Genomic DNA, 19,799 nt, shown 5'->3' on the forward strand with positions numbered 1-19,799 from the left:
TTTTGTTCCTGCACAACTTTAAATAAAACTGGTTGCGGCCAGTTGCACCATACTTGGCTGGATTGGACTTTAATTTTGTGCCAAAAAGTGCTAAAGACAGCGATCCCTGAGCTAATCCCGTTACAACATATATATGGTATATTACAAAGTATATATAGTTTGTGTGTGTATACCTTAAGCACACTTTCTGAAGTTTATCTTTTTGCAATTTTAGGTCCCAAGAAACATGGCTCATAAAGGATACCCAACCATGGGCTTTGGACAGATAATCTAAATTACTTATCCAATTCATCTGCAAGGTGAGTGTTTGTTTAAAAAAAAATGTAAAATAGCATTTTATTTTTTCTTTTTAAAAATGTTTTTAATAAGTTTTCAATATAGACAGAACAAACAAAAGACACGACAGAGAAGCAACATTAATACAAATCACATGTACAACATAGCCTCTATCTGCCTCCAATTAGAACAAACCAATCGTCAAATAATGAGTCCAATACAGCAGTAGTAGAAATGGAAAAGCTGCATATAACACCACCACAGGGTCCTCACACCTCCGCACAGAGGGATGTGCCTACAATCCCATTCCTAATATCTTAGTATTGCCAGCTGACAGGAACTGCACTAACATGTATGAGTGTCTCCCCAAGGGCTGACAAGGCACACAGACCATCCCAAATACCACTCCAAAGGGAACAAAAATAGAGAAGATCGGCCCTAACACATCCACTACAAAGTTACATCTTCTAGTCTTTTTCCCTAATTCCCATTTCATCTTCCATAGATAGAAAAGTTTATTAAAAAAAAAAAAAAATTAATAAAGGGAGGTTCATAATTGAGCCAAGTCTGTGAAATTGCCTTCACTTCGGTCAAAGAAATATAATGTTTAAGTTTACACAACCCTTGAGCACAATGATATTTCTCTGAATGCACATTACCAAAAATTGCCCATGAAGGGTCATTAGGCAAAAAGCTTATGAGATGGGTCCAAAAGTCTGAATGATAGAAGATGATCATAGGCAATGATACAAATTAGGCTCTATGGTCTGACACTTGAGGCAAGTAAAGGCCCATGTTGTACCCTATAATGGAGGGGATCGTAAGCTAGGACTTGTGGCACTTCAACTTCATCTCAAAAAACCATACATGTAAGTTCTTATTTGCACTCTGAAAATATTCCAATACAGTTGTGTGCATTAGGTCCGAATCATTTAGCAGTAGCCAACTTAGCTAAAGTGTTTGAGAATAAACAAAATCCTAGGGGATATGGAGAAGCTTAGTTGATCATAATTTGGCTTCTAGGAGGATCGGGGCAATTGAACCATCCCAGAGTTGTAGTCATCTGGGATTAATCAATTTTGGATAGATCTTCTATAACTCTGGTTCTGGATAGATTGTAAAAATTAGAGATCCGAAGATCTAGATATTTGGCAGAATGGTTGACCAAGGACCGTGCATGCGTCTTCTAAGTATACGAAGTGTCTAATAGAAGTGAAACCTTGAGCGTGCCAGTAGAAATACGCACTATTGTGATGGCCATTTACTTTATTCTTTATGTCTGGAATATGATTATTAATGTTTCCCAACTCTTCACTCTGTTGTTGTACATGTGTACTGTATGGTAGTGGTTGAAAGAAGAACAAAATGCTGTTTATTTTAACGTGTTGCCCTCCTGGCCTCTTAAAGAGCTGATTGTCAGAGGGGTCTTGTAGGGTTGACAGATTGGCACCAGTTTTCCAAAAGCTGAAAAGAGCTCTGCAAGCCTATTCATGTACTTGACTGGACTTGCATAATAGATATGTATGAAAAGGACAGCGTGAAAGACGAAGACAGGCACTGAATGAGCCGTTAGATGGTAGGCTTCATTTAGAAAGGTTTGGAATATTATTGCAATTTTTACACATTTACATCCCTATTACACAGCGAAATGGTCCATATGAAATAAGATCAAACGTAACATTTAATAATAGTCAGACTAAAATCAAGAATTAGGCCTATGTTGTAGATACAAATAAGCAACATCCAAATGAATAAATGACTAATCTGGATACCAGATCTGAGGACCTTTCACCACTCCAAGTCTGTGCAGCTTTCTGCCCCATGTTATAGGTGCAGCTGCACAGACTCTGGTGCACTTTGAATTATATCTGTAGCCCCCCTCGTTTTGGAACTCTGAGCCCCGTTAATTCTGGCGCCCTATATGTTATTTAAGAGCTTCACTGTCAGAAGGGCGTTTCTGACAATGAAGAAAGCAGCCACGTCAGTCTGATACTGTCCAATTATCAGTGGACAGTGTCCGAGCTGCTTCTGCTGCGTAATCTCGGGAGTTCTCGTGAGATCAAGCAGTCCTCTCTTCACAGGGCTGCACAGAAGACCCGGAGAAGTGATCCAGGCCGAGTATTGAAGTGGATGAAGGAGAACTTCACTGACATTGCTACAGGTAAGTAAAGAAACCCCTAAGCAATGAGCATAAGTGCGCAGTACACCCTGTGGACCTAGGTCTAGCCCCTATACAACGAGTATTAACCCCTATAGCCCCTAGGCAACTAGCATTAGCCCCTATGCAACGAGCAGTATCCCCTAGCAACGAGCAGGGGTTAATGCTAGTTGCTAATTGGACAGTATCAGACTGACAAGGCTGCTTTCTTCATTGTCAAACGCCCTTCTGACAGTGAAGCCCTTAATTAACATACGGGGCTCATAGCTCCAAAACGAGGGGGGCTACAGACATCATTCAAAGTGCACCAGAGTCTGTGCAGCTGCATCTATAACATGGGGCAGGAATCTGCACAGGCTTGGAGTGATGAAAGGTCCTCTTTAACTACTATGTCCTCCCAAGACTGCAAATATCACAGGACACTCTCGTGCTAAGATGGGCAGGGGACCATAATGTGAGGTATCTCTTCCACAACAAGGAGCCTGCCCTGGGTTGGCTATCAAACATGTAAGACTAGTAAGCTGTAGCCAAGTTTTGTCCAGGTAATAAACAGGAGACAGATTACAAAATGGCTGTACTGAATCCAGTGCTGCAACCCTAACCTAGAAACTTGCTGTCCGCGTCTGAAGAGGTTGTTTACATGTGTGGATGTCTTGTCAGATGTAAATATACAGTTTGGTCAGGAGATGAACGTAAAACGTAATAAGGCAGGAAATGGTCCACCACGAGTCCCAGGGAGAAACCAAAGCCAACAATATGGAAGCCAAACCAAAAATGCTTTGTCTAACATTAATATAAGATTATACAAGAATGAGAGAATATTAAATACCTGGCAATCATTATACACATCAGATTGACATTGAGTGAGCCCCGGTAGTATAACCATCACACCCAGTATAGCTACATTCACAGATATGGTGGTATGGCGGAACATAGGGAACTGAAGATCCCACAGATGTATTAATATGATTATCATATAATTAACTGAGGATAGCATAAAATCTTAACCCACAATATCAAGGATATGATAAATAGAATAGCATTATGCAGAGAAAGGGAAGAATATCACCATTGTAAATGTCAATTGTGTTAAAGCTAAGACAAATGTCAGTAACGTTATTGCTATGGCTACTTAGGCTAACCCTATATAAAGCCTGTTTAACTGTTAGTAATATATTATCAGTGTCAGATTAACAAAGTTTATCGCATTCGATTATCATTTACATGGAATCAGTATTGCTTGGTAACTTGAAGTGCATAAGCTAGGAGGATACACCTAGAGCTGCATAAGTGGATCAGATTCTGATAAAATATATATGTAAATACCAATCAACAGTAATTGCCCAAATAGCATCAGATAAAAAGTGCGAATGAGGCTTAACGGAGCCCATGGGAAATATCCATTCGGCCCCTTTTAGCAAAATGATGCAGAACTAATGAATCTCTGCAAAAAGATTCCTCACATCATGGTCCCCTGACCACCTTAGCACAAGTGAGTCTCGTGATATTTGCTGTCTTGGGAGGACATAGCATTTACTTGTACACAATGTCATAACTAATAGCATCTAAAAGAGTGTGCTCTTAGATAGGTGTCCATATCCATATTAGCTATCAATTCAAGCGGACGTCTGCTTATTTGTACCTTCGTAGTAGGACAACTGCACAACCTCAGTCAGGCTGAGCGGGGTAAGTAAGTGCTGGGAAAGCCAGCAGTGTCATCCTGGACTAGTCCCTCACTCTGTTAAAGTGATCCTTTCATTCAGACGACATTTTTTCTAAGTACCACGTCGGAATAGCCTTAAGAAAGGCTATTCTTCTCCTACCTTTCGTTGTCTTCTTCGTGCCGCCATTCACCTACAATCCCGGTTCTTGTCGGTATGTAAATTATCTCTCTCTCAGCACTGGGGACGTCAGGAACTGCCTCTTCATTCTCTTCTTCCGGCGGTGTCTTCTTACTTCTAGGCCTCGGGCAGAGCAGACTGCGCATGCCCACAGGCCCCGAAAAAAAAGGCCGCTTACAGTACTATGCAAGTGGCCATTTTCTCGTGACCTATGGGCATGCGCAGTCTGCTCTGCCCAAGGCCGGAGGCCTTAGAAGTTACAAGCCACCGCTGGAAGAAGAGACTGAAGATGACGCTGCTGAAGAAGAGGAGGCAGCGCCGGAGGGAGTTCTCTCACAGCATTGGGGATGCCCCCAGGGCTGTCTGAGCACTGGTGCCCACCCCCAGTGCTGCAAGAGAGCTAATTTACATACCGCAAAGAACCAGGATTGTAGTTGAACGGCTTCGCGGAGAAGACAACGAAAGGTAGGTAAAGAATAGCCTTTCTTAAGGCTATTCCGACGTGGTACTTAGAAAAAATGTCGTCTGAATTTTAGGATCCCTTTAATATGTTTTCCTAAGCCAGAAGAAACCAAGTGAGTAACCAGTCTAGGATGTGTAGCGCTGAGCAGCTGATGTAGATGTAAATCTTATGATTTACCGTTAGAGGACCCCCACCTTCTCACTGGGCCTGGAGTCGTTGCCCTCTACGCCCCCTGCTAGCTGCGCCTCTGGCAGCAGCCAATGAGCGCAAAAGCTCGGTGGTTTCTGCTTAGTTACCTGTTTCTGAGCTCCAGCCATCATTTCGGTTTGGCTCAAAAACAAGTGCCGGGCCGGATAACACAAAGCACTGGACTGGATTCACCCACAGGCCTTGTGTTTGACACATGTCCTACAGTATGGGCCTAATGAAGGGGGGAAGGGTACCAAAATCAGATTGCCTCACACGAGAATTACAATTGTAGAATGTATGAAAAACCTGGGAGACCACACCTTATTGAAATATGTTTGAGTATCAGACAGGATAGCATTGATCTTCTGAAAAAGCATAATTGTGTCAACGCGTCTAGACAGCACATTCTAGTGTGAACAGGTGCTAACCACCATAGCAATTTACAGGTACAAAAACTGCAGCACACCCTGCGTACAGCACCAGGGCATATGGAAATAGAAATCCATTATATAAGCCATTATATTATTGTTAAAGTCCACTAATATGATCTATTATATATTATAACTACACTTATAAATTAAAGGGTCTTCATTATACATATTTCTTCAAACTGTATGAAGCCCACCTGCCACGACAAGGCTAGTTATCTAGATAGGTTTATATAGTATAGGGTCCCATCTCTCTTGGACTCAGGGTAGGTGTGCAGGATAAGCAGGATCCAGAACACACTCCATGTAAAATAGCCTAAGGCAGGTGCGGGGGTGAAAAAAAAAAAAAATAAAAAAAAAATATATATATATATATATATATATATATATATATATATATATATATATATATATATATATATATATATATATATAATGTGTGTGTGTGTACTCAATCCCTTTTGAAGAACTATAATTGTGGTGTAATTTTGTTTCAGAAAATAACCAACCTGTTCCCGTGTCAAATGTGTTTCTTATTTTTATCTTAATGGTTTTTGAAAGTCTTGTATTTTCCGGTCTGTACATAGAATTCATAAAGTGCATTTTTTACATTTCTCGTGAAGTCAACCATAGAAGAAATATTCTAATAAGAAAGGTTTTTACCATTTCAGATTGATCTGAAGACGCCAACCGAGATCATCTAGTGTCTGTACTTGGAGCAAGCTTCTACACACCATAGCGGAATGCGAAACAATACAATACGGCATGTTACTCGCTTTAAGCATTTCAGTCCGCATGTTGTTCAAAGGCTAATAAAAGTAAGTACAAGCTGCAATATGAATGGACTTAATCAGCTCCAAAAATCATTCATTGCCACCATGACTAACAGTATCAAGGGAGCGCATTTTGTTCCGGATGAATATAACCAGCTGCTCTCCACTCTTTAATGTCGATACACTTTACACAGCCTCCAAGTGATTGGATTTCTAGTCTGATGCCCAATGAATGAACCTTATCGCTAAGCCTGCTATTCTCACAGTCTATGAACATCCATAGTAACATAGTGAAAAGAATTGGTTAATAATCGTGTGCAGATACAGCCCCTCCCCCCTCAGAGTATGTTCAACTTTCTACTATAGCTGTTGGAAAGGGGCTTCACTTACGGGAGGGGCTTATCATTCTTGGTCTCCTTTTACTCAGAAAGCATTAAGGAGGGCTCCTGCTGCAGTCACTTGTTTGCAGACAGAGATGGGTATGATCTGGGGTTTACAAAAGACAGTGAGAAAATGAATGATCTCCTAGGACACATAGAGATTCATTATTATATACTTCTTAAAACCTCTGAATCATATTACAATGTATTTTCTACATTTGGCCTTCCATTTTAGCGTGTCTTTTTTCATAGGTTTTATTTTTCGTTTGGTCATACCACAACTGTAGGTAGATCCGTAATTTGGAGCACGAACCCCAATGTAGAACGTGGGCAGATGGCCCTTTTGTGCACCATGAGGGACCATAATGATGGAAAGCCCACCCCCTAAAACAGCGGTTACCCATATACACCTGCGGACCCCATAGACTATGATGGTGTCCATCGGGTTTCTGCCATTTTTATACTGAAACTGGCAGAGAGAAAAGTCTTCCATAGAGGAATTTTGGTGGAACACAGATATGAACCTAGCGAAGCTAGGAAAAGTCTGCGCACTTTCTGTGAGTAACGCTGAGATAAAAAGTGATGTTTCTGCCACAGTCTTTTCCACGCTGTGGTTTGCTCCATGGGACTTTAGCTTTCCGTACATTGTTTTCTGCAGTGTGTGAATGAGCAAAATCTCATTCACTTTGTTTGCACTGTAAAACCATTTTTTCCGCTGCAGCCAAAATATTGCTGCATAATTTCATAACTTAAACACAATACAGTCCAAGTTCTTTCAATAATTTGGATTGACCATTGCTGGAATGCACAACCATGAGACAGACCTGGAAATTTGTTTCATTTGTCTATATGTAGCAATGATTGTTGTAGAAGATTGATGTTATATATGTCACTTGTATAGTAAGTTGCATAAAGACCATAACGGCGGATCAGTAGCTTTATCATAATCGCATTTCTAAACAATGTTATTTAGTTGCTACAGCAGATTATTACACAATTATACAATCAATTAAGAGAACAAAACACAAATGTATTTGTTTAATAGATTCTTAATTATAATTGATGATGTTGTCATGTCGCCTGGAAATGCTAAATCAATCCTGACAAGTCATTGAAGCAGTGTTGGGAAGGAATCCATAAAGGACCTCAGCTGCATCCCACTTCAGATATGGTTCCCCAAGAGGCCACTTTGTTTTTTGGAGTTATTCTAGTTGTTCCTAATTTGGAATTCTTTTATAGATTTTACATCTTACTTGTGTGAAGAGAGTATACTTGGACTATGTAAAAATCAAAATAGGATTTCCCATATAGTAATAATGAAAAAAATCTGTACAATGTTTCCTGGACACAGTCAATGTAAAGGTCACCACAGCGCCCTGGTCCACTGTCCTATATATCTCTCCAATACTGTCTTGAAGCTACCACTGAGAATAGATGAGTAAACCCACTTGGCTGTTGTTGTCCAATGTTTAGAATAGTTTTGCAGTTAAAAAAACAACAACAAGAAAAAAAAAACATTCACACACAACACTAACGCTAGGTTCACACTAGCATTCGGGTCTCCGTTCTGAGCTCTCCGTCTTTTGCAAGCAGAAGACAGAAAGCTGTCAGAGCGGGTCCGGCCGTGAGCGGTGGTGAGCATTTTATGCTCTCCGCCACGAAACTAGTTTTTTAAAACAGGACATAGAGTACTGTATGTCCGATTTAAAAAAAACGGTTTTGCGGCGGAGAGCATAAAACGCTCACCACCGCTCACGGCCGGACATCTTTCAAATCCATTCAAATGAATGGGTATGAAAGAGTCCTGCAGCTTTCCGTCTCCTGCCTATGTTTTGTGCAGGAAACAGAAACCTGCAAAACGGAGACCGGGCGCAGATGTGAACGAGCCCTAACCTGTTTAGTTAATAGTCCTGCATGTAAGTTTTTACTCTTCCTAACCATTTGTAAGATTTATTACAGAAACTAGACTACTCATTGCTACCTATTTTACCTGAGTGTAATGACTAAACTTACAGTGGTTTTGCCATCAAAGGCACTTATCCCCTATCTAAAAGATGGGGATCAAGTGGCAGATTTCTGGGTATCCCATATTGACCGCAAGTTCCCCTGAAGTCTCTTTGTAAATGAAGTTTGTGTGTTTACTTGGCTAGCACTCCATTCGCTTGTATATGCCACCAGAACAGCAGTCTAAGAAATTCCCATAGCATTGAGTGAAGCTCTGATCATGCAAGTGGACTAGCATTTTATTCACAGGGAATCTTCAGAGAGACTTTAGGCTCCCTGTTCTCCTAATCACTGACTGTCCCAGCGGTAGGAATACCCACGTCTGATGCTTATCCCTTACCCTGGGAAAGGAGATCATGGTCTTCAATGGCCCCTTTAAGTGACCCTGTAATAATTCTTAAAGGGGTATTCCCACGTCGCATACTCACCAGTTTTCGTTGCTGTGAAATCTTCTGTCTTCCGGCTTTGTTGCGTCATTGGTGGGCGGGGTCACATATGCAAAGCCAAGCGGCAAGATACCGCTGGCACTGCGTGCACGCTCATAGACCAGTCTAGCCTTCACAATGCGAATACAGACCCGACATCCGCCTCTCTCTATTACAGCGGATGCCGGGTATTTATTACATTGTGAAGGCTAGACTGGTCTATGAGTGTGCACGCAGGGCCAGCGGCATCTCGCCGCTTGGCTTTGCATATGTGAATACAGACCCAGCATCCGCTGTAATAGAGAGGCGGATGCCGGGGAGTGTAGACGCCGGCACAGATGCCGGCAACATCGCTATGCTTCTGCCCTGCACGAAGCCAGCGGCGGCAGAAGCGATGCTGTTATCCGCCCCCCCCAGAATAGCAGCATCGCTCCTGCCGCTGCTGGCTTCATGCAGGGCAGAAGCATAGCGATGTTGCAGGCATCTGTGCTGGCGTCTAACCCTCCCCGGCATCCGCCTCTCTATTACAGCGGATGCCGGGTCTGTATTGGCGGCCCCTTCCCCCCAAAGGGTAAACTACCCCCCCTTCCAGGCTCGCTCCCGTGCACTTAGCCCCTCCTCCCTCCCCCCTCAGAGCAGCAGATACATCACTTGACTTATGACCAGATAAGTCAAGGGATGTGTCGGAAAAAAATGAATAAAGTAAGATAGTGGACAAACAAAGCAGTTTTGCTGAAGCAATGTATTTAGGAAAAGTCTTACATTCACATTAACAAGCAGTATAGATAGGATCCTTGTGATGGGACAACCCCTTTAATGCCTTAAAAAAATAAAATAAAAAAAAAAGCCAGTCAAGAGCATCCAAACTATGAGAATCTTCCATTGATGAGTTATCAAGTCAGTAACCCATCAAGTCTGTAGCTGACTGGCAAATGGTAGGATATGTACCACCCCATTTTCTCCTTGTCCCCTTTATGACGATGACAAACAAACATTTTGTAATGCGCTTTTCTCACCATGAGACTCAAAGCAAATAGTGTTGAGGAGTTTGTGGCTGCCATACAGAAACTCATCACCAACACCCACAAGGGTCAGATGTTTTACAGAAACCCAGTTTACCTATCAGTATATTTTTGGCAAAAACTTACAATGCACTGGCTGAACGCCAATACTGATCAACAAGAAATGCTTTGATTCACTGATGCCATCATTCCTCTTCCTTTTGGCTACTTTGATTATCGACAGCACATCCATGATGACATCTTTTAGGTTGCTCTGACATGATGTACGTGAGGCAGTGTAGTCGCACTGTAGGACAAGGCCGCAGACGCTTTCAATTACGTAAATGAAAGTTGTGCTTGATTAGTAACTTTCCCTCATTACTGGCCACATGTTTTTGCATAAGGAAAAGCCCTAATGAATTCACTTTCTGTCCTGGACTGTGGCTACAGCACCGCATGTCCATCATGTAGCAGTATCCATATACTGCACAAAGGATGCAACCAACCGACCAAAGAGCAGCGAAATTAGACAGAGCAATGATCCAAAGACAAGCGTTCCTGATCCCTATAATTGCCCTGATTATTGGGCTGTGTAAAATACCCTTTCCCCCGTTTTTCCTTAACATTCCACTTCATTGACACTTGCAATGGAGGTGGGAAAAATTGAGATGAGGAAAAATGGAAAGCTTTTGGTATACGTAATTTTTATTTATTTATTTTTAAAATAAATTAAATATCTTTTTTAAAATACAGCATTTGATAGTGGCAAGGAGAAGATTAAGGGGAATTTTGTTTTTAGTGTCTCTTTAAAAGTACATATGCATACTGGTTAAAGGTGTTTTACAGGAAGGCATGTCCAAGCAGTCTTCTGTGATGAATGGAGCTGCACTACCCCTTACTCTCAGTATGGCAGGAAGCAGCATCAGCCCAATGACTGATACATAGTGAGATGACTGTGTGCAGACCTCAGACTCTATTCTTCATGAGATAGTCAGCCTTCTCCAAACTCCAGCATGACATTATTGATCTGGGTAACTACAATTCTAATATTGAACGTACTTGGTAACGTTCCCTAAACAGCCGGAAGACAAAAAGGGATAATTTCCTAGCATCCTGGAATAGTTGGCCAATCTCCTGGGCCTGTTGGAATGCTGTAGCATCTGCAGGGCTTTTGGTCACAAGATATGTGACATGGGTACATTATGTGCTGGTCACATCATAAAAATGGGCATGACCATGTGTATATCCACATTACAAAATTTTGTGACACTTGGCAAAAAAAATTGTGCCCCAAAAGGGAATGAGTTTTTGATAAAGGGGGAAGGGCCAGCCAAACATTTTGCTTCACGCTCCCAAGGCTCCTGAATTCCCAAAAGTTGGCAAGTATAATATTGATTCTAAGATGGTGGATTTCACGAATGCACATAGTGAATGTGGCTAACTCTATGTAGGATGGACTGTCTGCTTTGAATGCTGAACTTTAATATATTTTCAAGCTCACGGAGATGGTCGATATGGAGGAGCTGTGTGACTTTCTCACAGATATTTTGCTAGCTAGCTGCCACTGATTTCATTATAGACAGAGTACATCAGTTGCATAAGCCCATAACTTTTCTTTCCATTATTCTTTGGGTTGTTAATGGCCAGATCCATTTTTCCCATATTAAGGATCACATGATGGAAGCTGAATGCAATAAACCAAGCCTGGCTGAAAGATTCCAGAAGATTTCTTTCTCTGCTCATCTGTTGGCTACAGCCTTAACCAGAAGAAGGGACTTCAGCACTTGTACAAAGATTCTGTGTGACTATAATGTCCTCTACAAATGGGGATTTCCTGTATGGTTTATCATTACAGAACATGGCACTAAGCATGTGGTGGCATCGCTCAAAAGAGGACTTGATAGTGTATTTTAGCGAATACTCTCATTTGCCGCTGTTCAAGCCTTGAAGTAATTTTTGTTGTTCTTTTTAATACATAGTTGCATTCTCAGTCGGTTGGTCCCAGGCGGGGTATATGCTCAGATAACTGTCATGTTTTTACTAGTATAATTTTGATTTTCACTTTGATAAGATGGTTTGTCTTTCGTGTGTTATCTGTGTGTCTTTCTGTTGTCCTTACATCTTATTTTAAGTGTCTTCTGTAACTGCAAGAATTTATGGTACATTCTATATGTTTTGCAAGGTTGCATTTCACTAAGTTCACATCTGTGTTTGGTATTCCGTTTTGGGGGTCCACTAAGGGACCCCCTGAACAGAATACTGAAGGCTTTAAAAAGCGGTGAGCAATTAAAGCACGCGGACTCCATAAACTATAACGGGATCAGTGTGTTTTCTGCGTGGTGTCTGCATGAGTCATGTGGAGAGAAAAGTAGTGCTTGAATGGAATACTGAACTCAGATGTGAACCAGGCCTAACTCTGTCCCAAGTATCGCTTCAGTGTTCTATAACAGAATCTTGCTTTACATTGCAAATATATTCTACAAAATTTGGCCACAGATAGTATTATTCTAATATATAACCATGTGTATGTTCGGTCATGGATTAGATTGTAGTTTTCTTTCCTGTAACGTAGACTGTCACCACACATACATGCAGATGTTTTACTGCACGCATTGCTCAGAGTGATATGCTGTCTTCTCTTTGTGGTTGACTTCTTCTGATTTTTATTTTTTTTTAACCAGTACAGTTTCAGCATCTTTTCTAATACAGTGTTCCTTGTCCATGACTTTGTTGGTTTTACGCTGTAGTGTTGAGATCAATCATCACACACATGATTGGGCTACATTTGTTACTGTCAGCTATAGTCTGCTGCTGGTTAATGCTGAGTAGTCACATTACTGGTTTACGGAGCAATATTTTGATTTGTGTTTTGTGTCAGCCATATGAGATCCCTTGGGTTCTAGTAAGCCTCTCTTGAATACATACGTTGTTTTCTAAAATACTGTATGCATTACTAAGAATAGTATGTATTTTTATACTTGAGTGGATAGGTCAGCCTTCTGCATATGGGCACTGAAGTCTTTATATAATCTGCTTTGCAAAACTATTAAAGCTCTGTTAAGTTGCATAATGTGAATCAGTGTCTATATAGGTGAGAAATGTCCAGTGTGGTAATACTGTTTCTATTATTCAGGTTAGTCTTTAGATACCCTTAAAGAGGACCTTTCATCAGATTGGGCACAGGCAGTTCTATATACTGCTGGAAAGCTGACAGTGCGCTGAATTCAGCGCACTATCGGCTTTCCCGATCTGTGCCCCGGGTAAAGAGCTATCGGTCCCGGTACCGTAGCTCTTTACAGTCAGAAGAGTGTTCCTGACAGTCAGTCAGGTACATCCTTCTCCACAGCAGCGCCTATAGCACTGTACAGTGTGAGGGGGAGGAACGCATGTCTAAATTGTCTGTTCTTGGTCATATTGAATTTTAATGTTTTTATCATGGAGGTTGAGGCATCTTCTACAGCACAATAACACTAGGACATCACTACACGGACACACAGTGTGACAGACAGACAAAGTAACAAAGTCTTATGGTCCAGTTCTACAATAATCCCCAGAATCCCCACAGTGTATTATTGGTGTATTATTTCAGTGACATACCGGCAGTGATGTCACCAGTATCCAGCATGTGACTACTGAGGCCAGTGATTGGCTGCAACGGTCATCTGACCCTCTGCACTTCCAGGCCTGGTATGACCTAAAAGAACGAAAGGAACAGGGGACATGCTGACCAATCCAAGGATTGGTAGTAGCTGACTATCATTTATTTTTTATTATTATTACACCCCAGGCATCATTTATTTAATTTCAATACAAACATTTACAATTTGGTCATTTTAAACACACTCTTATGGCCAAATTGTAAAACCAAGTGCACTCATAAATGTTAGTAATTTGTGCTTCACACAGAATAGCCATAGTAGCTGATTTGTAGGTGGAAATAAGAAGATGCTCCAGTTACACTGCCTTGCGAAAGTATTCGGCCCCCTTGAACATTTCAACCTTCTGCCACATTTCAGGCTTCAGACATAAAGATATCAAATTTTAATTTGGGGGGGATGGGGGGAATCAACAACAAGTGGGACACAATTGTGAAGTGGTATGAAATTTATTGGATATTTAAAAAAAAAAAAAATTAACAAGTCAAAAAACTGAAAAGTGGGGCATGCAAAATTATTCGGCCCCCTTGCGTTAATACTTTGTAGCACCACCTTTTGCTGCGATTACAGCTGCAAGTCGCTTGGGGTTTGTCTCTATCAGTTTTGCACATTGAGAGACTGAAATTCTTGCCCATTCTTCCTTGCAAAACAGCTTGAGCTCAGTGAGGTTGGATGGAGAGCGTTTGTGAACAGCAGTTTTCAGCTCTTTCCACAGATTCTCGATTGGATTCAGGTCTGGACTTTGACTTGGCCATTCTAATACCTGGATACGTTTATTTGTGAAACATTCCATTGTAGATTTTGCTTTATGTTTTGGATCATTGTCTTGTTGGAAGATAAATCTGCGTCCCAGTCTCAGGTCTTTTGCAGACTCCAACAGGTTTTCTTCCAGAACGGTCCTGTATTTGGCTCCATCCATCTTCCCATCAATTTTGACCATTTTCCCTGTCCATGCTGAAGAAAAGCAGGCCCAAACCATGATGCTGCTACCACCATGTTTGACACTGGGGATGGTGTGTTCAGGGTGATGAGGTGTGTTACTTTTATGACAAACATATCATTTTGCATTGTGGCCAAAAAGTTGGGTTTTGGTTTCATCTGACCAGAGCACCTTCTTCTACATGTCTGGTGTGTCTCCCAGGTGGCTTGTGGAAAACTTTAAACAAGACTTTTTATGGATATCTTTGAGAACTTTGCCACTCTTCCATAAAGGCCAGATTTGTGCAGTGATTGTTGTCCTATGGACAGACTCTCCCACCTCATCTATAGATCTCTGCAGTTAATTCAGAGTGATCATGGGCCTCTTGGCTGCATCTCTGATCAGTCTTCTCCTTGTTTGCGATGAAAGTTTAGAGGGTCTTGGTAGATTTGCTTTGGTCTGATACTCTTTTCCATTTCAATATGATTGCTTGCACAGTGCCCCTTGGGATGTTTAAAGCTTGCGAAATCTTTTTGTATCCAAATCCAGATTTAAACTTCTCCACAACAGTATCTCGGAGCTGCCTGATGTGTTCCTTGGGCTTCATGATGCTCTCTGCGCTTTAAACAGAACCCTGAGACTATCACAGAGCAGGTGCATTTATACGGAGACTTGATTACACACAGGTGGATTCTATTTATCATCATCAGTCATTTAGGACAACATTGGATCATTCAGAGATCCTCACTGAACTGAACGGAGTGATTTTGCAGCACTGAAAGTAAAGGGGCTGAATAACTTTGTACACTGCACTTTTCAGTTTTTTATTTGTTAAAGTTTTAAATATCCTATAAATTTTGTTCCACTTCACAATTGTGTCCCACTTGTTGTTTATTCTTCCCCAAAAAATTTAAATTTGATATCTTTGTTTGAAGCCTGAAATGTGGCAAAAGGTTGAAAAGCACAAGGGGGCCGAATACTTTCGCAAGGCACTGTATGAAGCTGAATCTTTGGTCATTTAGCCATCTCTCTTCTTCCTCCTTCATGTCCATTAAATGTGTATGTTTATTTACTTATATACTACAGTAATATTCTGCAGCTGTCCCAAGTAAGGCTCACAATCTAAATTCCCTATCAGTATGTCTTTGGAGTGTGGGAGGACACTGGAGTCCCTGGAGGAAACCCATGCAAACATGGGGAGAACATGTAGACTCCAGCGCTGCAAGCCTGCAGTGCTAACCACTGAGCCTATGTATAGGTATAGCAAAAAGAAAGGTATGCCTACACCTAGAAAGTAGTGCTCACCTGGGCTCCTTCATAGCATAGCAATTTTGTTAAAATACGTAAGATGTAATGGTTTTAATTATATGGTAAGACATAGAGGATATCATATAAACTGCAGAAAAGGAGATAGTAAATAACTGATTATGGGTGGGTTCACACCTGTGCCCGGCCTCTGCTTTGTGAGTTTCCGTCTTCTGCCCGAGAAACTGGACAGGAGACGGAAACCCGGCAGTCAGTGTCCACCTGTGGGCGTCTTCTGGTCTCCAAGGCAAAACTTTTTTTTAACCGAACACAAAGTCCTGCATGTGCGACTTTGTGTCTGGTTAAAAGAAAACGGTTTCATCACAGAGAGGCAGAAGACGCTCACAGGCAGACAGATTGCAAACCCATTCAAATGAATGGATTTGAAAACTGACTGCCGGTTTCAGTCTCCTGTCCAGTTTCTCAGGCAGAAGATGGAAACCTGTAAAGCGGAGACCAGGCGCAGGTGTGAACCCGCCCTCAATTCCAAACATCAGTTTTCTTAGGGTCAGTGCACACAGATTTTTTTTCCGCTGATTTTGAGGCTGAATCCGCCTCAAAATCAGCCTCCAAAAAAGCCTCCCAATAGAGTTCTATTGCGAGGCTTTTTTTGGAGGCGGATTCAACGTCAAAATCAACACCAAAAAACTCCATGTGCACTGACCCTAAGGGCCTGTGCACACGGTGTAACACGGCGTCTATTCTGACACGTAAACTCGTGTTAGAATCAAGCGCTGCAAAACAGAATTCTATTGAGTTCAATGGGTTCCGTCTTACGCACGCTACACATTGAAATCAATGGGAGGCTTTTTAACCCATTGATTTCAATGTGTTACACGCATTAAACGGAACCCATTGAACTCAATGGAATTCTGTTTTGAAGCGCTGATTCTGGCACGAGTTTGTGTCAGAATGAACGCTGCATTACATTGTGTGCACGGGCCCTTAGGGCGCATTCACACAGAGAAAAATGGAGCTGAATTTGGTGAATTTTTTTCTGCTAGCAGAAAAAGGAACCCATTGAAGTCAATGGGAGACTATTTTTTCAGCACTGAATCTGAGGCGGATTCCACACCAAATTTAGCACCATTTTCCTCCGTGTGAATGCACCCTTAGGTAGGTTAGGAAGAAGTTATTTGTACCAGTTTTATACATGAGGCCTTGAAGATATACGTCCAAATAGCTAGTTATCTACCATACATTACTGACCATGCTAATTTAGTTGTCTGGAGACATGGTATTTTTCCAAGTTAGTGATTTTTTTTTATTTTTTTTTGTAGTGAAGTTTTTGATGGAACTTTTTACTTATAGTCAAGTCAATAAAGCACAATGGTGGTTCTACCTTTATTTATTTCAAGACCGTATCATTGTATTCTCTTTGTGTAAAGCTCCATTAATCTATCCATTCAGTACGTCCGGTAATAGAGGAGTTAACCATCACTCAGTAAAACATAAAACAGCGGTGAACCCTTAGCTTCTGGCTTAAGGTTTCTGAGCTGAAAAACAGAAGACAATGCCTTCTATTTATATGGTCATGATGCTTCTGTTGCATAGCAATTTAAAGTGGACCTTGTCTATGCCTGCAAAGGACATTGTTCAATAAAGTCTTCTATTTCTGTTGTAGGCTTTATTTTTTTCCCATTTGCATTTCCTTATGCCTCCCTATTCTATTGACTTATGTTGTCCATAGCTGTAAAAAAATGTTTCTATAGAGCATTAGTAATTACTGTATATACTCTAGTACAGGGGTAGGCAACCTTTTTTGTTCGGTGTGCCGATTTAAATTAAAAAATCAAAGATGAGGTCCTCGGAGTGCCGGGCAATAATTGTAAAGCTGACGACACCTACACTAAAGTCATATAGCACAAACCGCAACATAGAGGTGCTGTCATACTGTGCTCCCAGCCACATGCGCTTACCACTATTTGCCTGGATACACATGTTCTTTTCCATTAGAAGCAATATAAGTACATGTGTAACCCACAATTAGTGGTAATGTATGTGATTGGGAGCAGAGTAAGGTCATACCTGTAGAGCGCTGACACACAATGTACCTGTATGCTCCATCCAGTCCTTGGCCGTTAGTAACTTCAGTTTTCTGTGAGGGAGCGTTCACACTACCGCCGGTGTCCGACAGCTAGTGTCCGCTGCTAATGTCTGTTCAAAATCTTGTGCGGATATTAGTATCGGACACTAGCTGTGTCCGTGACATTTTGCATTGATTTAAACGGACACCGGGTGCGTTCTTTTACTGTCCGTGCCTGTCCTTAACTGTCCGTTCTCAAAGATGTCCGACTTTTTAAGCGGACAGCAAAACCTGACATGTAGGTTTTTCTGTCAGCTTGAAAAGTCGGACATCTTTGGGAACGGACACTTAAGGACACCCACGAACAGTAAACGAACGCACCCGATGTCCATTTAAATCCATGCAAAATGTCACAGCCACAGCTAGTGTCCGCTGCTAATGTCCACACAAGATTTTGAACAGACATTAGCAGCGGACACTAGCTGTCAGACACCAATGGTAGTGTGAACGCTCCCTAAGTGAAACGCAGATTAATTTGTCACTTTTAGTTCCTGGTGGTGCAGTAACAGCAAAACCCCAGCCAGGAATAAATGGGTGTCACACTTTCAACAAAGTGAATGCACTGGTGCCCAGGAACTGGATTTGGTTATAATTGCATCTAGTTACAGTGTCACCACCCAATAGAATCACACTAAGGCTGAGGCCCCACATTACAAAAATGCAGCTTTTTTATTGCAGATTTGGCTGCGTTTTTCTTTCCGTCAAAGCCAAGAAAATGAATGGGAAATATATAGGAAGCTTCTTATACGTCTCCCTCCTGCTCAATCTACTCCTGGCTTCGGCTAAAAAAAACCAGCAAAATCTGCAACGAAAAAAAGCTGTTTCTGCAACGTGGGGCTTTAGCCTAAGGCCCCCACGTTGTTGGAACACAGCTTTTTTTGTTACATATTTTGCTGTGTTTTTCTGAGCCTAAGCCAGGAGTGGATTGAGCAGAAGGGAAACTTATAAGAAGCTTCCTATATATTTCCCACTCCTTCTGTAGCCAGTTTTAGCTTTGGTTGAAATAAACCGCATCAAAATCTGCAACAAAAAAGCTGCATTTCTGCAATGTGGCACGCATGTGGTTTTCACTGACCTATACATTAAAAATGAATTGACAGGGCTGCAAATGCAGACAGATATAGGGGATGTATAGGACAGATATAGGGGATGTATAGGACAGATATAGCGGATGTATAGGACAGATATAGCGGATGTATAGGACACATATAGGACCTGTTCCATAGTTTTCAGTTCTTCAATTTGGCCCAGATACACAGCCACAAAAAAAAAAAAAATGGCTGTATACACTCACCGGCCACTTTATTAGGTATACCATGCTAGTAACGGGTTGGACCCCCTTTTGCCTTCAGAACTGCCTCAATTCTTCGTGGCATAGATTCAACAAGGTGCTGGAAGCATTCCTCAGAGATTTTGGTCCATATTGACATGATGGCATCACACAGTTGCCGCAGATTTGTCGGCTGCATATCCATGATGCGAATCTCCCGTTCCACCACATCCCAAAGATGCTCTATTGGATTGAGATCTGGTGACTGTGGAGGCCATTGGAGTACAGTGAACTCATTGTCATGTTCAAGAAACCAGTCTGAGATGATTCCAGCTTTATGACATGGCGCATTATCCTGCTGAAAGTAGCCATCAGATGTTGGGTACATTGTGGTAATAAAGGGATGGACATGGTCAGCAACAATACTCAGGTAGGCTTTGGCGTTGCAACGATACTCAATTGGTACCAAGGGGCCCAAAGAGTGCCAAGAAAATATTCCCCACACCATGACACCACCACCACCAGCCTGAATCGTTCATACAAGGCAGGATGGATCCATGCTTTCATGTTGTTGATGCCAAATTCTGACCCTACCATCTGAATGTCGCAGCAGAAATCGAGACTC

The 19,799-nt window shown here is 41.6% G+C and overlaps 1 protein-coding gene across 2 annotated transcripts in view; it reads left to right on the forward strand.

Moving 5' to 3' along the window:
• Positions 1-19,799, forward strand: part of OTUD7A (OTU deubiquitinase 7A) — a 187,757-nt gene that overhangs the window by 68,154 nt on the left and 99,804 nt on the right. For both annotated transcript variants that reach the window (XM_075273582.1, XM_075273583.1), the window contains exons 4-5: positions 215-299; positions 6,027-6,173. The gene's annotated coding sequence lies outside the window, so the exon portion shown is untranslated. The remainder of the gene's footprint in view (positions 1-214; positions 300-6,026; positions 6,174-19,799) is intronic.

Source organism: Leptodactylus fuscus, chromosome 5, assembly GCF_031893055.1.
Source record: "Leptodactylus fuscus isolate aLepFus1 chromosome 5, aLepFus1.hap2, whole genome shotgun sequence".
NCBI classification, from domain to species: domain Eukaryota; kingdom Metazoa; phylum Chordata; class Amphibia; order Anura; family Leptodactylidae; genus Leptodactylus; species Leptodactylus fuscus.